Source organism: Falco peregrinus, chromosome 1, assembly GCF_023634155.1.
Source record: "Falco peregrinus isolate bFalPer1 chromosome 1, bFalPer1.pri, whole genome shotgun sequence".
Classification (NCBI taxonomy): Eukaryota; Metazoa; Chordata; class Aves; order Falconiformes; family Falconidae; genus Falco; species Falco peregrinus.
Window position 1 is genome coordinate 90095189 of NC_073721.1, and position 16442 is coordinate 90111630.

Sequence of the window (16442 nt, forward strand, 5' to 3'; positions counted from 1 at the left end):
CATGTAACTGGACTCCACTGAAGCAGACAGATGCCAGCAAGCTGCTTTTTGAAGAGGCTGGAAAACTGGGGTCACAGAAGAATCCCTGTTCCAAGCCATTAAATGGCTTTGGGTTTTGATACTTCATAAGCAACCTAGGCTGGGAATAAAACTCTCAGACTGTCAGACAGTGGCATGGGTTAGTACACAATGCAAATGTGAGGAAAATACCACGTGAAAAAACAAACACATTTTCTGAGTAATTAATCACTGAGCACTGGTAAAGCAACGCAACTGTTTATTAAAATAGACAAGGTTTTGTATGCAATTCATGACTGAATTGCCTGCTAATTAATAAAGAGCTAATACTCATTTAGATAATAATCTTGTCAATAATTGTGGACAAAAGGAAGAAAAAATTTATTAGCTGGAAAAAAATGGCATGGATGACTTCTGGGTAATGAAATATGAAAAAAAATACTGAGCTTGAGAGCTATTGTTACTAAATGGTACCAAATGCTTCCTGTTGAGCAATTATGTTCTATTAGACACCTGCCAGCACAGTTTTCTCTCATCACGCATCATTATCATCACTTATAGTCTTACTGTGTATTTGATAATGTACTCAAGGGAATACCTAAATATACTGTAGGGGAGTAAAGAGGATGCGAATAAAAATTTGGTTATGTTGTTTGTTTACCTACTGGCAGAAATTCCCAGTAGTAACAGTAAGTACAGGGACATTCTGAAATCTATCCTGATTTCGAGTGCTGATGCCTCCATCCTTGTAGGTTTCATGGGCCAGGACCTTGCTTTTGTTCTTTCAGAAAAACCTGATCAGTATTGGCTTTTTCTATTTCCATGACCAGCAGTGCTGTCCCTGCCATCACCACTTTAAGAGATTATCTAGAGGTTATGGTATTTGCCTGGGAAGTGCCAGTCTCAGATTTGCCCTTCTCAGCCTTCCAAAACCTTCCATTTCAGACTTCTGTCTTAAGGACCAAATATCTGGGCTTTACAAGAAGTGAAGCTCTGTTCTTTGTGTCAAACAGGTAAATTGTATGGTGTGAGCCAGGTGTCACTTTGATCACAGGCACGAGACAGAAAATTATGTAGTTCTTTTCGTGACACACTCCTTCAGTCTCCTCTGGCAAAGCTTTCCCTTTTCTCCATGCCAGAAAAATATACAAACTTTTTCTACAGACCCCAGGGGTAAGCTTTTGTATATTTAATCTTAGAGGTCTGTAGTGTAAACTTCAGCTTCTGGGTGGAATCACTGAGATTCCCTTTACAGTCAATGTAGAGGAACAGGAGTCTTGAGTAAAGAGTGACTCTCTTGTATTGTAAAGCAGATGTGCAAAGTAGGGTGAATCCTGCCTAAAAATACTTACTCCTTCCCTCTAGGGAGCTTAAGGCAACTAACTCAAGATACACTTTTAGAGAGAGGTGTACATACTGGTGACATCCCTGTAAGGCAAATCCCTCTCGAGAGTTCAAGGTCTCCTGCAACTGAAAGTCAGTAAAGGGGTTAATACAGGGTGAGAACTGGACGCTGCTTCTTTTCTCCTTCAGCTTCTCTGTCTCAGACTTCTCTTCAAATTTACAGGAATTATATGCAGTTGTAATCTGTTGTTATAATCTGAAAATTAGTTGTGCTTTCTTACCGGTCTTTTTGTAAGGATCAGCCTGGAAGCTTGCATATCCTCTTGGTTTGCTTTTCTAAAAGGCCTCAACAAAGAACATGGATCATTGCACCTCACTTTGAGTCAGAGCAGCTTTATGGGAAGTTTTTTGTATGGTTTAGCTATGCCTCTTTTCTGAAGTTCGTTATCATGTTGTTTGTGTTAGAAACAATTTCCCTTTTGAACACACTGAGCATAGTATAATCATGGAGAAGCTGGTATCAGCAGGGTGCTGTCCTTTCCTCCACATTTGCTTTCAGTCTGAATACAGAACATTCTGGGTTTAGGGACTTGTTCCTTGTGGACCTAGTGAGCTTCACGGTTCATTGACCATAACATTGATCAGTGAGTTGTGACCTGTTACGAATGTAATTACCAGTTAACTTGACTCTAAAACATATTTTAACTGACAGTTCTAATTTTCAACATTCTTAATGGAGAAATACAAGGATATGTTGCAAGATGCTGGATGTCATTTGAAAAGAATACAATGCAAATGTACAAAATAAGCCCCAAACAGAAGAGAATAAGGTAGTTACTGAAAAGTTGTGGTGAAGAGGAGACCTGATCAAGCTTCACTTCCAGCACTAGAACATGCTGACTGTATCATCAAAAGATTATGAATATATGTGCTGATAGAGAGATTTCAGTCCTGAATACCTATTTACTACTGTTGTGGTTTAACCCCAACAGGAAACTAAGCCCGACGCAGCCCCTCACTTGCTCCCCCATGGTGGGATGGGGGAAAGAACTGGAAAGGTAAAAGTGAGAAAACTTCATGGTTGAGAGAAAGGCAGTTTAACGGGTAAAGCAAAACTCACACATACAAGCAATGCAAAACAAGGAATTAATTCACTACTTCCCATGGGCAGGCAGGTGTTCAGCCATCTCCAGGAAAGCAGGGCTCTGTCATGCAAACAGTTACTTGCAAAGACAAATAAATGCCAAACTCTGATCATCCTCCCCTCCCTCTTCCTTCCCCCTGCTTTATACGCTGAGCATGACGTCGTATGGTCTGGAATATCCCTTTGGTCAGCTGGGGTCAGCTGTCCTGGCTGTGTCGCCTCCCAGCTTCTTGTGCACCCCCAGTCTGCTGCTGGCGGGGTGCTATGAGAAGACGAAGAGGCCTTGACTCTGTAAGCACTGCTCAGCAATAACAAAACTGCCCCTGAATTATCAGCACTGTTTCCAGCACAATTCTAAAACATAGCCCCCTACCAGCTACTATGAAGAAAATTAATTCTACCCCAGCCAAACCCAGAGCAACTACCTAGGTTTAGATTGTTTTTCTTCAGGTCTAGGCAACTTTTCAAGACTGGAAATGTTCTGTATTCAGATAGTTCTGCCAAAAAAACTCCTCAAAGAAAACCAAAATAACGTGTGTGCCTAATCCATTCTTTACAATATAGCTCTAATTAGTATAACATGGGATTGTTCATGGAGAAGAGAAGTCTCTCTGGGGCCTACAAGAAAGCTGGAGAGGGGCTTTTTACAAGTCTGTGTAATGATAGGACAAGGGGGAAATGGCTTTTGGACTGAAAGAGGACAGATTTAGATTACATATAAGGAAGAAATTCTTCACTGTGAGGATGGCGAGGCACTGGAACATGTTGCCCAGAGAAGCTGTGGATGCCCCATCCCTGGAAGTGTTCCAGGCCAGGCTGGACGGGGGCTTTGAGCAACCTGGTCTAGTGGAAGGTGTTGCTGCCCACAGCAGGGGGTTGAAACTGCATGATCTTTAAGGTCCTTTCCAACTCAAACTATTCTATGACTATATGTGCTGTTATCAGTTGCGCTTTTTGGAAGATTAATATATGTCACAATTTTAATTTTCAAGCCACTTCCAATGAACACTTATGTCATCACTTATTGCCACTAGGGAACCTGTCAACAATCTCTACGTAACGTAGCACAGTTATTAAGGAGATTTAACAAACAATGATCCGCAGGTATCCACGTGTGTTCATGAATAGCCCGTTGGTGAGAAGTCACTATTTGCCAATAGACATTCCAACAAACACTCACTGGTTTGGGTTTTGTTTGCAGTGCCCAAGCTGAGAAATGTAATTTCTGCCTGACTGTTTATTTTGCAACTTGGTGCTAAATCAGGAGGGGGATGCCTTTCTTGGTGAGGACTGCAAACACTTCTGAATCCAGAGAGGAATTCTGCTTGTCTGTGACTGTACTAGATGATTTTTGATTATTAGTGGTGACAAATATGAAAGCTTAAGTGATAGCCCTAGAGTGAGGACAAAGGAGGTGGTTTGCTCAAGAGGCTGAACGCTGACATCCTGAAGACAGCGTCCTTAAAATGAATTCAGCTATGCACTCATGTCATGGCCACCTATTGCTATTTATTACAATTTCAAACACCCACCTCTTGAAACGTTTTAGTAGGTTTTGTCTCGAACAGTACCAAGGACCTATGTAAACACTGTTATGGCATCAAAGATGTTGCCAGGGAAAACTTATTATCCAAAGATGGGAAGAGTCAAATTGATGTTGATATGATTCTTCATAATGGTAAAGGTTGTCAGGCATAGATTTACCATGACTTTGGGGACAGTTCAGGCTTATCAATAATCCCCTGGGTTAGGCATCCTAGTATTCAAATCTCTCTTGTCTTTCTATACTTGATAACATTTATATTAGGTTTGGAAGTTCTTTAGATCTTGTTATGTCTCTGTATAGAGACAGTGTGTGTGCCATAAAGTCTAGTAAAACTAATCGACCATAGAAGTCTGTGACTTCACACATTCTGAAATGTACTTTGAATAAGGGACATGGTTGAGCACCAAACTTACGGCAAAATTCAACAAAATTCCTTCACAGGTTATTCAGTGCAACAATAAACTGTACTAGACTGAGATTCACTTGGTCTCTGTCTCAACCTTTGTGCCTCAGCAGGTTCATCAAAGCTTTTAGGAAATACAGCAGCATTTTGATGAAAAGCAGGCCAGGTCTGCAGGACAAGATGGAATTTTGATCTTGTTTTGCAACCTAGAACTTTTTTTTATAGCAAAGTACAGTGGCTTTTAAGAGAAAAGTGTGATTGTAGATAAAGTAGAACATCTAGAGAGGAAAAATAGTATTTTATTTTCATTTAATTTCATTGCCCCAGGCTCTTAAAAGCTTCTGGAAACTGATGAACCTTTCAGTAGTGGGGAAGTAGGAGGTCAATGTTAAACTGGAAATGTCATGGCAGTGTCAGATTCCTTTTCTTTTGAGGGAACTGGCAGCTTTTACCTATGCTCTGGCTCTGTTTCATGAGGTGATAATGGCTCTGAAAGGCATAAATGTTTTTGTTACGAAGAAACTTTCCTTCCCTTTCATTGCTAAGTTAAAAATAAAGACAAGGAAAACTAGCCAAGCAGTTCTCTCTCTCCCTCTCCCTCTAAATCATGTTTGTTGTTCCAAACAGGCTTATTTCCCAGCTTTGCCTGGCTGTTCCGTAGGCTGGTAAAGAGATGAAGGTTGCTTAAAAAAAAATACATATAAATTTCTGCAAAGTGAAACTCAAGGAGAAAATATTGAAAATGTCTTTTAGGCTGGATTACTGAACTTCTCTGTTGAGCCAAGGTATTTGGACAGCTGTTCAGTCAAGCTATTTCTTAGAGGCCATTTACCCACAGTACAGGGACCTCTCTGCCAGGGTCACTCACTTCATTTTCATCCCAACAGCCTCACCATCCCTTTGTGTCTTATTGCAGCTGAAATGTCCGTGTAGATGCCCCATAACTACCTCTCTCTCACATGTATGCCTTAGGCTGTGCCTGTTCAACAAAGCTCCTCCATGCTATTTATTCCTGGCTCTTTTTTCATCTTCTGGTTGTTGACATCCCATTGGCTCCTTTCTGGGCTGCGTTGCCTCTGCCTGCACCCCTTCTGCTTGGCTGTCTGATGTGTCCTGTTGTTTACAGCTGCACCCTCAACACTGTCTTTCTATGCTGGCACCAACAGCTGACACTGGACTTCAGATTTCACCTGTTTGTAAGCTTTGATCTGTTTCTGGAGATAATACTTAAGCTTCCTGGTCACTTAGAACGACCATTAAAACTGCTTACATGTAATTCATCTTCATGACCATGAAAATAAATTTCAAGTCCAACTCTGTGGCAAAGGCCAAATTCTACCAGTGCAGAAGCGGGAGAAGCCACAAAGCCTGCTTGACAGGAGCAGAAGGTAGACTGGCATTGAATCTACCTATTAAATACTTACACTCTACCCATTACAATACATGAATAGCTCCCAAATGCTGGAACCTTGGTAATACTGGCACTGAAATAACAGGCACAAGCGTTAGTTGGTAGTGGCTGCAGAATCACCCTGGGCTCCTGTCCACTGCAGAGACAGCTTTTCTCAGATGACGACCCTCAGATGACGACCAGACACTGCTGAAATGGAGCTGCTAAAGTAGTAACTCTGGGATGCTGAACAACTCCAGGGCAGGAGTATGCAACTGGGAAAAATCTGTATTCAAACTGCATTAGAAGCTGTAATGGCACCCAAAAATCTTGGGAGTATATTGAAAACTCCACATTTAATGAAATGGGAAGATTGAAATTCTTTTTTTAACATGCAAGACGTCAATCAATAGGGCACTGTAGCAGCATGGACACCAATGGGTAAGAAGACAGTAAGAGTGGCAAAGGAGTTGCTAGTTGCTAAAAGCCACTGCACCACTGGTCAAAAGAAAATCTGAAAGCTGTCTGTTGATCTAGATAGTGAATCACAGTGTCCTAGAGGGGAAGTGAAATGCTAGATGATGGTGCCTGGAGAGTTTCTGCTTTTGGGAGCTAGCTCCATCCCCAGAAGAGCCTGTCTTTTTTGTGCTGTGCAGTGTCACCATGGAAAGAAGGCAAGAATTGGCTACCTCGTGTCATTCCAGTACCTTTGATGCAGGTCTGAGAGCAGAGCCTGGCTGGCATTCAGCAACTTCTCTGCCTTCCTACTTCACTTGCTGCTAGATAGAGCCTCTTTCTGTCATGAAAGCTACGGATCCTCCTTCAATCCAACATCCTTCAGGAAAAGGGTGAATCTCAGGCTTGTAGTCTAAGAAACCTCTTCATTGTCTCATAATTTTCTGCATTGGGTGCAGGAGGGAAGCAAAGTTCTGGTAAGACTCTGCCACCTTTCTTTTGCAAAGAAGGCAACTATCTGGTAGTGTTCTCAGTCACAACCCTTTAGAGGCAGGTGCCCAAAACATAATAAACAGGCTGAAATTATAAAACTGTTGCTGTCACAGTTTCTAAGTTCTTAGTTGAGCTGTCTGTGCTTTGCTGGTTGTTTTCATTCTGCGTAACAGCATGTAATTAAAATATTCATATGCAGATTGCAGCCTATTTAGGGCTGAATTCTGTTAGATGCTGAGCAAAATTTGGATAGTACTGAGACATCTCAGCTGCCAAGGAAGTGGGAGGAAGCTTAGAGTGGTCTGAATTGCCCAGCATATGGCAGAGTGCCTTAACATTGATTTGTTCCTATGTTAGGATAAAACTGGCAAGGAACAGGAAGCAGTTTAGGGCTCAATTAACAAACAGCCTTTAAAAAACGCATTTCTCTTTCTGCCTTAGGCTTTGCCTTAGGGCTAACCCTGTTCACAGAGCTAAGACTAAAAGAGCGAAAGTGCCTATATACATAATATCCTGTAAACAGTCATCCCCTCTATAACATGGACAATTCAAAACAACTCAAAAACACCTCTGGAAAGAGATACAGTCAGGCTGGTATTGGCTCAAAATATTCCACAGAATATCTAAGATGGATTTTTAATTTATTTTTTTTTTCTTAAAAAAAAAAAAAAAAAAGTTTTTGTAGTGTTTGAACCAGAGCAAAATAAAATTGCATCTTTTGGATTTGGGCATAAAGTAGGCCAGGCTGAAGCAGTCATATGGCTCCCATCCTAGGGCATAAGGACACTGTTGCTTTGCCCTGGGCATGAAGAATATTGTGGTGCAGAGATTAGAACTCTCCTGCTGTTGGAATGTACGTTAGATACATCTATAAATTATGACAGTGGCGATTTCTTTCCTGTTGTACTTCATGAGGGTCCAGAGGGCCTATGCTATACCTATGGGTAGTTTTGATTAACTCACTTGTGTATTCTTACAAAAGGTTATGTATGACAAGGAGGAATGTTTTTGGAGAAGCAATGGAAGTCATCTCTGTAGAATGACTGTGACTGGGGCCACGGTCCTGTGATTCACCTTCCAGGAGGAGCTAATGCCCAGTGAGAGGATGTCCCATTGCTCCTCTCCCTATCTGCAAATCATGTAGGAGACTGGGGAATTGAGACTCTTGAACGCATTGCAATCCTTGTACTCCCTGAATGGGGTCACGTGCTATACCACCCTTGCCTGAATTTTCTGAGGTTTTGCAGAGGTCTGTGTAGAAGTTAAAGCTAAATCAATGAAAAGGCAAGACAAGTATTCATCTGCTTTATCTTGCAAAGTTTATTTCTGATTACCTGACTTTATGAGATCTTTTTGCTAGTTCTTCCATTCAAGACGAATTCAGCTGGTACCAAAAGAGAATAAATCCTTTCAGAGCAAAGTGATTCACTGTGAGTCTACATTCAGTTTGTCTATGCAGTTTCCCTAAGTTATTATGACAGTGCTAAAATAGGAGGTCTACTTAATGTTTACATTTATATTTTTCATTTTGGAGAGTAGAGAAATATTGTGTCTGATCACACACTTTTTTGCTCACTTTGGAGCAAGTGTAATCTTTCTAAATGAAGCTGATTCAAGGTTTCTCAGCACTGTAAGCAAAATCAAATTTTGCTGCCCCAAAGACTGAGCTTGGGGCTGCTCCTGCCATGGGGAAGAAAGGGATAAGTAGAAAGGATATGTGATATGATGTTGTACAGTGAAAGAATGAGCCCTGGGGAACCAAGCTTGCTGGTTTTGCTTCTGCAGGAGAAACAGGATGCAGGGCTGACCTTTGGGAAGGAGTCACACCACCTTATTTCCTTAGTGAGAGAAACCACAACAGCGACCCCACAGGGAGTTTATACAGGCTGTATAATTTTGAGCGACCCAGCCAACTGGCCTCTATGAAATACAGTAATATCTTTGTATTCCATCTTTCTTAATGAGAGCTTTTGTGCTGAACTTACACAGCATGGGATGTAGGCTGAGGAATGGCAGATGTTCCTGTGCTGCTCTCTGTCATCATGCTGTGGTATTTGTGTCTAAGCCTGAAATAGAAGAAGCTGATCTAAAGGTGATTGTAAGGGACAAACGCATTCAACTAGGCTCTTACAAAGGTCAGACAAAATGTAATATTTATTCTTTTTTAAATTTTATTTCAACTGCACAAGTTGAGGCTTAAAAAATAAGGCTGATTTGCTATTTTTGTAAATCCTAAGAGTTCCTTTGAAAGTCCCTTTGAATGTTAAATGATCATAAGGAAGTTAATGACATGCATGTTTCATGAGTGGTTGATTAATTACTGTAAACAAGCATAAGATCTTTTAAACATATCCAAGTGGTAGTAACTGATCTAAGTATACAAAATACTGTAATAACTAGCATGAGTGATAAATTCTTGAAGCAAACTTCTTTTGCAATCATACAATTTTTTTTTTATACTCATTCTTGCTGGGGAATTGAAACTGCAGTTGTTATCTGGATTCTGTGCATTCAGTTTTGAACTGGAAATTTAATTTTGTATCTTAAGATGTGTGAAATCAAAAAAATACTAGAGTATTTAAAATTTCCCCTTGAAACACCATTTAGTCTTTAAAGAGGAGTCACAATTAAATATTACTGTCAGATAAAGATGGCTAGAAATTTCTTCATCTTTGTTGAGACAGGATTTTTTCCCAAAGTCCAGGATACTTGAGTGCTTTGTCTTCTATGGGGGTGAAGTCCTTGATTTTCTTACCGTGATGTATTTTGGTGTGGCATCTGCTGATGTTCTTAGCAGACTTATTTGTAAACTAGTTTTACACTTAGGAACAGGGGCATTGACTAATTTTTTTAATCAGTTCAGTTTCATTTTCTACACATATCATACAATACCTTAAGTTGATAGGGCATGAAATTGTCTACCAGTTTGCTTGTGCAGTGCCTCGTAGACCTGAATTCAAGTGGGATCTCTTAGTATTATGCCCATCATAGTGAGCTGTTCACGTTCCATCAGCAGGAACAACTCTTCTGAATTTCTGCCGAACTTTCAAACACTTCCTGTCTTATTCTATGCAGCCCTTGCAGTCATAGACTGGCTACCTTATATTTTGCTAATCATGCAGAGATGTTGCATATCTTTGCTTGTGATTAATCTGCTCTTTTATTTACCTCCTTTTCTCTACCCTTCTATTAAGCTCTGCATGTCCATTTATCCCCTTCTCAGGGAGGGTATAAGTCCTTGGTATTCTGTGGTATGTTCCACAGAGACGCAGCTGACAACTTTTGTGTTTATTTGACTGGACCCTGTGCAATTGGACAAAATCCTGACTGGGTTTAATGGAGTTGTTTGAGTATAGGTTAGGACAGAAATGGTTTAAGTGTGTAAAGTCTCCAAAAATCACTGCCAGATGAGGAAAGGAGTGTTAAAAAGGAGGTCTCCTGGGTCTCTTCAAAAATTTCCAGCAGGTTATTTCCAGTTCACACCAGAAATACTTCAATGACTTCTTCCCTGGTGCCTTGATATTTCCAAATACCATCTTGTTTAGGAACCAGAATGGCAAAGATACTTGCAAATGAGAGTGAGGCTGATAAAGAAAAGAATCATTATGACATTTCAGCTCCTCAGGAAATGGTGGCTGCTGAGCGTATGTGGAAGGATGAGCTTACACTTTAAAAGCACAGTTTATAGTCATAGCCTGAGATGCTTTTTTACCTGCATCACAAACTTCTTGTAAATCACTTAATTTCTCCCAACCTCAGTGTGCATAGCAATACCGGTTCTTTACAAAATAAACTGAGGCACATCTTTGTTTCTCTTGCAAATCAACATAGTATCCGTTTGTTGAGAATCAGTTTGGGATTCATGGATTGAAGGCACCTTTCCCACCCCCACCCCCGTTTTTTTCCCTTCCCATGTGAAATATTGCACTCCTGACCCCTTTTTCATCCGCCTCATGTTCTAGTTGCTTGTCAATGTAACCTGTCTCTGAGTTGGCAATATTTCATGCAGGGCCATTGCACTATCTTCAGCTTCGTTGCAATTAATATTCTGTCCTGTCATTTAAGTCCAGCCCTGTGTTCCTAATGTCAGGTTGGCTGTGTTTAATATGACCAGCAAGGCAGCATATGTTTCTAAGCTGAGTCCTACTGCCATTTCTGGAGGTATCTCCCATTAGTCAAGGATCCTTTGTCGTAGCGCAGCCAATGTTATCACCAAGCTTTAAGTACAAAGGTGGAATAATAATGACTCCTGTTTCGCTAAATGGAGTTAACACAGCTGAATAACTTCCCTGATGGTTTATTATATTAGTCTTTCAGAACATTGACTGATTTGTTTTTATTACCAAGAAAGCTTTTGTCTTATGAAAATGACTTAGGACCACAGGTCAATGTTTTTCATGTCACATCTCCCTAAGAATTACATTGCTTTATTATACTTTGTATTCTGCCACTGCAACCTGTATGTCACTTAAATTTATTTGTCATGATACCACTGCCAGGCTGCAATTAAATTGTTAAAGGATATTCAGGAAATGTTGTTGCGGTAATCTTTAGAGGAAGACATATGGAAATGGACTATATCTGTTAATTAATTTTTCAATATGCAAACCTTCCAAAGTGTAAGGCCTGGTGTGGATCACTACATGTGAGAAGAATATTTAGAGTGATGATGATCATGTATTTCCTGTGAGACAACAGACATACTCTAAGTTTGAATTACCTATCTGTCTATTTAAACTAGGAGACTAAAACGTTCAAGAAAAAAAAGTCAATGGAAAGACCACAATATATGTGTCTCTTCTGTCCATTCACACCAGTCTCCAAAGACAAAATGTCCTGTGATGCCTGCCCATCTTGACAATGTTTAAAAATTTTAGCTCACAGAAAATGAACAGACAATGTAAGGGATACATAGGAAAGTAAAACATGTTGATCAGTTTGAGAAACCATGGTAGAATATGCAGAGGTGTTTCAACTTAAGCTGAACCAAAGATCCCAGGTCTCTGACACGTCACCTGCCCCTTTGGAGAAGGAGGTGTCAGAGGACAGGTCTCTAGCTCTAGAGCTAACAAGCTGTAACACTTCCCAAGCATGTCCTGGGAGTTAAAAATCAGCCTGCGGGCAGAAAAACTGAAGCTAGGAAGGATAAAGCTTTCCTGCTTCAGACACTGATCTCTAACAAAATCAGTATGTTGAGGGATATTTAGAATATTAATTGTTCATACTTCAGGGCTGCTCATACTTTTTGAAGCTGGAGTTCTTAATACTGATCCCATAGTAATACAAGTACTTGAAGATGGCATAATGCAGCACTACTGAAGAAAGAGGCTTGCTGCTTTTTTGCTTGCTAAGTTTTAACCTGCTTCAGTTCCCTAACATGGTTTGATGTGGGGCTGCACAAGTTCTTGTGGCAGCATAAAATAGCATTAGGAACGTGCTGGGTTTTTGGAGGTGGCAGAAGGGAGAGCTGTGTGTACTAAACCAGGTTTGGAGTTACAGTGGGAGCAGTAGTCCCAACACATGTCCTGACAACATGGAATAGGGATATTTTTAACATAACAAGGTACAGTGAGGTTGAAGCAGGACATATACTGGTTGCTCAGGACAGTGTGCTTAAGTGAAAGCGTACATGATAAGTGTGATATATGTGAAAAGCATAGTGACAGACAACAGAAAGGAAATTCATAGGTTAGGGAAGGCAGAATTATTTGCTCTGAAAAGGAATCATGTCATCCATTGAACTTGGCAGAAAACTGCAATTTCACAAGGTTTGACTTACCTGATCCTACTGTATGTTAGGCAAGAGCTGCAGCAGTCTCAGCAGCCTGAAAAATGGGTAGGGGATAATTGAATACAAGTTTTTCTCCTGTGGACATCAAGGTAACTGGAGGAAATAGAAAGTCTGTGGTAAACTCAGACAAAAGACTGATGGTTAACTCAAGCTTTTAATACTTTCCCAAGCATTAGATTAGTGGGATGCTTCATAGATAGCACTGCAAATTCTGATTATGTGCATGTGGCTAGGAAGCTATGCTCACAACATCTCTCCACGCATTAGACTGTTTTTGTTCTTTTTCGTTATTGCCTGGCACAAACAGTATAAAACAGATTGCAGGAGCTCTATGATCTCTGAAAATATTCAGAGAATGCAATTGTGGCATTACATGTTTGAAAGGAAAAAAATATTGAGAGACCAGAAATACAGGAAGCCAATAATAATTCTTGTTTCCATGTTCATTGGTGTCTCACCAGGTGAAAACCAAAACAGAGGTATTAGAAAGAAATTGCAGTATCTCTCATGCAAGTTGCTTCTCACTAAAGTGTATTTCAGTATCCAAAATTACATTTCTGGAAAGGCTTTCCCTACTGAAGTTATTGTTTTCATTAGAGCTATTCTTTTTCATGATTGCTTATAACAGGGGTCCTCAAACTTTGTAACCAGGGGGCCGGTGCGCTGATGCAGTGGCAGGCAGCCATCTGCGGCTGCTTGGTTTCCCCCCCCAACCCCCGGCGGGGGGGTTCTGTAAATACCAGGGGCCGGATTGAGGACCCTGGGGGGCCGTGTCCAGCCCACGGGCCGTAGTTTGAGGACCCCTGGCTTATAAATTTAGGCCTAACTAGTAATCATCAGAATTTCTTGCTTTTCTGAAACCAGTTTGCTCTATGAACCATAGGCCTGGATGTGGACACTCACAAGTTTTACTTGAATTTTGGGGTAGCAGTAAACACCTAACTTGTTTAAGAATTTGCAGTTTTCACATGGATTGGATGAAATAAAATGCATTGTAACACAGACATAGAAGAAAATTTGCTTTAAGGAATATTCCAGTGCAGTTCACTAACTATTAAGTATCGTTCTACTTCCGTGAACTTAAATCTCTACTGACATAAGTCTTTTATATCCTGCAGTGCAAGTTGTAGTACTTGGATAACTAATACACTTAGAGCAGTTTTTCATTAGACCTGTGAAAGTTTGGAGTTACTCATAATCTTTGAGCAACTGAGTCTCCATTTTGTGATATTGAAAATGTTTTTTTTGTGTTTTAATAAACCAGTATTCTTGAATGTATTCATGAACTTAATTTTAGCACGTTTTGGCTGTTAAAAATATCTTACAAATAATATTGTCTCTAGTCTTTTTCTCAGAAATGGATGGATTGGAAAAGAAAATCGGTCTGAAAGATAAAACTTCAGTATAAACAATCTCTTTGACAAAATCATCATCAAATGCAAAAGTTATTAGGAGAAACTGTAGGGCTACAGTCTTTGGCAAAAAATGTTTTACTGGTACTGAGAAACTGAAATATTTTTTCTTGGTCAATGTTTGTTCTTCATCTCTTCTCTCCCCACTATCATTAGGGAATGAGCACCATGTAACCAGACATCTATAAACCTTCAGATGCAGACCACTGACAGGAATCTGTAGACTGCCAGTTTGGGAAACCTCTGCTTTAAACCTCTAAATGATTCAACATTTGTGTAAGTCAGATGCATTCTGGTGCTACCTAGCTAAATAATTCTATAGCCATGTTCATTGTAATGCTAAGACTTTCAGACACTATATGAACTGTTTACCAATGCAAATTGTTTTTCTAATAATTGGATGATAAAAATAGAAAGAGCTATAAGTATGTCCTTAAAACGTGCCTCAAAGGGTGTGCTATTTACAGTCTGTAAAGAAATCCTTGCTACGGTGACACATGACTGTCTTATATAGGTATTGTATAGGTTTGGGATGTTTTGGTTTTTGGTTGTTTGTTTGTTTTGGTTTTTTTTTAATATGAAACTTTGGATTAAAACAACATTTCTAAACAACTAAGGCCCCATTATATTAGTATGTAAGTCAAGATTCAGCTATTCTTGTTTAATACTCCAAATGGCATGTAGAAAATAGTGCACTGACAAACATGGAAAATGCTGCATTGTCCTGGCCAGCTAGACTATTTCAGGCAAAGACACATGAGTATCTGGACTTTTACATCCTCAGTTGTTCTGCCCTTTTTTACTTTAGAACGAGAGATATTATGTAAATGCTAAAGTAATATAAGGAGGAAACAATTTGACTAATATAAGCTGAAGTGTCTTACGAATGGAAACTGGAACACAAGCTATAAAGAAATCACTTAAGTCACTGCTGAGATGCATCCATCTCTGGTAATGCATAAAAGCTAATTAACAGTGCAGTGAAATGGAGGCAATTCAGAGGGAAACATTATTAGATGAAGAAGTACAAAAGAAAGTGAAATGTCTTTCAGTTTACTGACTGAGGATAGGTGAATATCTACAAATGTCCGTAAGTGACCTTGACAGCAAGGAGGAAGAGTCTGTCTGGAGACTCAGGGTGCTGTGTCTGTAGGAGTAATAGGATAAAAGAAGAGGTGATCAGGTTGTGATGTAAAAGACTAAGGCCTTTTCCATGCTAATGTCTGGCAGCTATTGAGGCTGCATCTGTATAGCCCCTAAATGCAGATAAGAAAACATTTTACTGAATGAGCACACACTGCTATATGATCAGCTAATGTAAATTATGGTTTTCTATTGTGTATATAGAATCTGTAAGTGAAGAACAGCAAAGGGCACTGAATACTGAACCCTAAGCTTGGATATGTTTCAGAGTAAGGAACAGAAAAGCCATTGTTTCATGCTAAGCTAAAAACTGCTGCTCAGCGCATTTTGAGAACAGTCCTGCTCTCTTAAGGAGGTGGTCTTAATACTCTTAATAAATCCTTTTAGACTATATTTCTTGTTACGGGATGATAGAGTTTCCTAGAGCCAGCCATGGCCGAATAGGTTCAGAAAAGTCATTCACCTCATGTGTCTGTTTGCATTGACCTTGCTGTTTTCATACTGGGTTTTGCTTTGTAGGGACACTTGTGTGTATAATGCTTTGTGGAATATAAGTACTCAATCTGTGCCTACTCCTGATAGCTGGATTTTTCTCTCCTGAATTTTCTTACCATTATCTAGATAGGTTTGGGATACGGAGTTGGTGAACGTAACAGGTTACTATTGAAGTGACTGGGGATATCTAAAATGCAAGGCAAGCCTCAAATTGCCCTTGATTGCATGTATTTTGCTGTCAATTTCTTTCCTCCTAAATTTTTCAACGTTTCCCCTTGCAGGATTTTATGCATGTTATGTTTGTGTTCTCATATCACTGTCAGAATTATGGGACTTCACAGCTTTAGCTCTATTTCTTCTACTCAAATGCTAAAATAAAATGCAGCTGTCTGCATCTTTATTCATGTTAAGAGTAATTAATGTTCTAACAAATTACTTCCACCCATGATCAATTACTCCCAGGAGCTCTGTTTCTCTATTGATATCCAGAATGAAGGTTTAATAATGTTGCATCTTCTTTTGAGTGGTATTGGTGATACTCGGTAATAGTTCAACCCATGAAACTATGCTGCTGTTTAAAAGAAGTTGTAAAGATATGAGCTCACGCCTTGCTTACTTCCACTGAGTGCTAGCTGTATGCCTTATTGGCTAACCAGTCACTTGAAGAGTTCACGTATAACTCATTGACGCCTGTCAGAAATACAAGAACAAAAAAATACCCCACAAATCTGTTTAGAGTATTTTTATGAACAACTTGTGATGAGCTGCTGTTTTGATGAGTGCCTGTGCTCTGCAGAGGAAGGTCCAG

General features: G+C 39.9%; 1 protein-coding gene across 1 annotated transcript in view; it reads left to right on the plus strand.

Annotated features, from left to right (window-relative positions):
• Window positions 1-16442, plus strand: part of TUNAR (TCL1 upstream neural differentiation-associated RNA) — a 161895-nt gene that overhangs the window by 82404 nt on the left and 63049 nt on the right. The window contains exon 3 of the mRNA XM_055793894.1: window positions 14153-14272. The gene's annotated coding sequence lies outside the window, so the exon portion shown is untranslated. The remainder of the gene's footprint in view (window positions 1-14152; window positions 14273-16442) is intronic.